Source organism: Leptonychotes weddellii, chromosome 12 (assembly GCF_054177405.1).
Source record: "Leptonychotes weddellii isolate Sample4059 chromosome 12, ASM5417740v2, whole genome shotgun sequence".
Taxonomy (NCBI): domain Eukaryota; kingdom Metazoa; phylum Chordata; class Mammalia; order Carnivora; family Phocidae; genus Leptonychotes; species Leptonychotes weddellii.
In genome coordinates, this window is record NC_138380.1 from 5,192,676 (window position 1) to 5,196,388 (window position 3,713).

Below are 3,713 nucleotides of genomic sequence, written 5' to 3' on the forward strand. Positions count from 1 at the left end.
TTGAGGACACTAGTGAAGAACCGAAATACACGTCCTTCCAAGTGCTCTGGAATATGTCTTTTGTTCTGCAAACTCTCAGCTTCCTGTCAGAGGGGGGAGGGGTTCCCGGAACCGGGGGCCTCACACACCCGGCCTGGGCCTGCCCCTCCTCGAGGGGCTGGTGAGGGGCTGCGGCCCCATGACCCCTGCAGTGTCACTCGTGTGGGGAGTGGCCACGGGAGAGGCCAGGGAGCAAGGAACCGGCCCTTCGGCCCGTCTGGGGGACGACGGGGATCCGTCACCCCTGCTTTGGAGCTCGCAAGTCCGCATGAATCGAGGAGGGCTCTTGCCTCCGGCCTGGGTCTGCGGTAGAAAGGCCGGGGCACTAGCCGCCTGGCCGCGTGCGCAGGAGCCAGCCCGACGCTGCGCGCGGTGAAGGCGTGGGCATCACTCCCGAGAGCAGCTGGAGCCTCGCCCGGAGGGGCTTCACGGGGCAACGCGGCCCGGGCTCCGGAGAGGCCCCGACGGGAGCCGCCCCAACTGCTCTCTCATCCCCCGAAGGGGGCGCTCTGCCAGCCCTCGCCTGGTGCAGGAGAGGCAGCTTGGCAGTGTCTGCGGTTGAGAGCTCAGCATCTCGCCCAGGACAGGAGCCTCTGGTGCAGAGGAGCGGGCACCGCCCTGCATTCACGCAAGAGCCATTTCCTCAGCAGGATGCGCGGCAGGACCCGTGTTCCCCGGGGTGGCCAGGTCCAGGCCTGACGGCGGGTCCCCCCCGCCCCCCCCGCCCCCCCGCCCATGAATACATACAGGATTGGCACCGGGGGCAGTAGGAAGGGACGCGTACCTTTGTGACTGTGCTCTAGGCCACGCCCCCAAGCCCTGGGAACCCGGGGGCCTCCCCAGGAAAGCAGGCTGGCTGGCGAGAAGCACGCGCGGCCGCATCCTTGGCCTCGAGCGGTACCGGTGCTCCCGCCTCTGGGAGCCGTGCCTGGGGCGCGGGCTGCCTGGCGGGGCCCGCAGCTGCGGCTGCAGCGGCTTGCCCACCGGCGGGGCTCCCGGGAGGGCCGGCAGACGGCCCACCTGGAGTACCTGCGCCAGCATTTCCACTGCGCCGACAGAGAGGCGGCTTGAGTAACCAGACGCGCACCGACGCTCACAGCCGCTGCTGCGCTCCTGCTCCTACGTCACCTCAGATGCCCCATCTTATCCACGGGCTAGGATGCACCCGGGGGAAAGAGCCCCGGGTGCGGATCATAGCACGGGAGCTGCTGGAGATTGGTTCTCCCGCCTGCCTCTCCTGGAGAGAGTAGGAAACGGAAACCTGTTTGTCGTTTGGTTTTTGTATTCATACAGCAGAATAAATTTGGGTGATTTTTATTTCTACAACACACAAGACTTTGTTAGATGTTGAGGGTGTTAAGACCAGATGACCAGGTATTCTTTGCCCTTGATAAATACGGCTGGATGGGGGTGGGGGGAAGGACAGAAGTACTTATGGACACATGGGCAGGAAACGGGCGGGGAAGTGTCACCAAAGCCAAGAGCAGACGGAATTTCACAAGAAAACGATCAGCATCAGATGTGAAGAGTGCAGACATCCGCGTCCCACTCCTGCTCGGAGTTCTCTAAGGGCCTGGGCATTCAGCCACTCCAATCTAGACCCCCTGCCTTTCAGGGAGCTCTGTAGTTGGACTCCGCAGTCCTTTCCACCTCATCCTCTGCCCCACCCTCTGGTGGGCCTAGAACGGCCGTGACCTCATGAATATGGCACACTTGGCCTGTTCTACACCATTACCTGCTCATTGGTCCCAGGTCTGGAATGTTCTCCTTTCTTCTCAAACTCTCGGAGAGTCTGACAGGAAGCTGCGATGCCTCCAAGGCCCACCTCCTCTGTGACTCTTCTGGCCTCAGCCCACTCCTGTTTACTTGGGGACATTTTCATCACAAATGCCCTTTGCTGCTTCTCTTGCCCTCCAGAGCTGGGAGTGGCACTTGGTCACTGCCTGTCTAGTTTCACACACCAGCTGGAGGCAAAGCCGGGACCAGAGCCTGTCTCCGGACTTGGGATGGGCAGCCCTCCTTACGTGAGAACTGGCTGAAGTGATGTCAGAGCCCCGCGAGCGTGCTTCTGCTTTCCAGCCTTTCTAGGGTCACTAAGAATGCATCTGGGAAGCTAGAAGCCATGCCTGGCCCAAGACCAGGACAGTAACTAGTTAGCCAGAAGCTGCAACTCAGGCCCGAAGTCCGAGGATGACATGGTCCCGGCGAGGCTGGAAGACCCCCCGCATCACCTCGGCCGTCAGCCACTTCACCACCACCAGCGCACCCCCCTTCCCCTCCCACGCAGGCTCCTTCCCCGCCATCAGCTCCAGCTCTGCTTTCTACATTTCATCTTTTTATAACAGACATCGATGTGGCTTTCGATTTCTTCACAGAACGCCATGCAAGCACACGTCTTGAATCCAAATGAAGCTCTAGACACCCAGACATTTTCAATACTTAGAACGGTTTAGGAGTTTGAGCAACTTATTGCAAAGTTAAGCTGACAATTTTTGAATATATTTTCCGCCTTTTATTTCCATTTGTATCATCCATTTTAAAAATGACAGAAAAGATTCCCACCCATTCAAACCGGACTGCCGTTCAAGCTTTATGAAAATGATTAGTGAAAAAGTCAAAGCATTTCAGCCAGCCCCTTGACGGCAGCAATGTGACCATCTGCCCTCCGTCGCAGGAGCTTCCAGCGACTTCTGGAAGGGCAGGAAGAGGGTCAGGAACACACACTCGATTCAGCACCCTGCTGCTGCCAGCCGTGTCCTGGGGCTGGACCCGGCTTTCCCTGAACACACATCTCCAGAGGAACGTACCGCACACTGAGTGTGCTTATTTGGGCCATGAAGAGGCTAACTACACACCTTTAGAAATAGTCCTCTGTGACACAGGTATGCCAAAAACCCCCACAAATCTGGAGAAAATAGATCTTACTCTCTGATAGATACCTCAGCGAGCAGTGAGTTTAATATGACAGCACAGCGTCTGAAAATGCTAATTAAAAATTAATTGCTTTGGTTAGACTTTCCCATTTAATAAAAGACTTTTTGTAAAGAATTTTGAACAGCTATAAATTCTCAACTTCAATCTTGAATTTCAAATACACGTTTTACTAAACTAAGAGTACAGAACACTGACTTCCAGTCGGCCACAGTTCGGTGCAGCTACTGTAGCTGAGGCCTCATCTTTAGTCCCCCAAAGTGCCAGGAATGGCTGCAGATTTAAAGGACATTTTAGAGATGGGCCAGCGAGGCCGAAGCAGGAAGGCAGAGCTGCATCACGGGAGGAAGAGCTTGGCAGTGAGCTCAGAAGGGCAGGAGAGCTAGGCAAAATGAAGAGGAGATGGATCTGGATGCTTCCCCTCCCCATCAGCTCTTCCTGGAGACCTTCCCCAGGGGCCACCCTATTCTCCAGAAGTAACTGCCCTTCCCATTTCCGGATGAAAAGAAACCAAGCGGGGAAGACCTGTTAGGGCTGCAGCATGTGAAGGCCACCGGGAAGAACAGGACCAGGCCAGAGGCAGCTCCTTCCCCGAGGTCAGCATTGGGGACTGGCACCCCGCCCCTCCCCCAGCCTCCTCTTGCCCTCACAGGAGCCCCTGCTCCCTGCCCACCCCTCCTACACCCAAGGAGGAAGCACTCTTGCAGCAAAATCAGATAAAAAGAAGGAAAAAAAGACCTGCA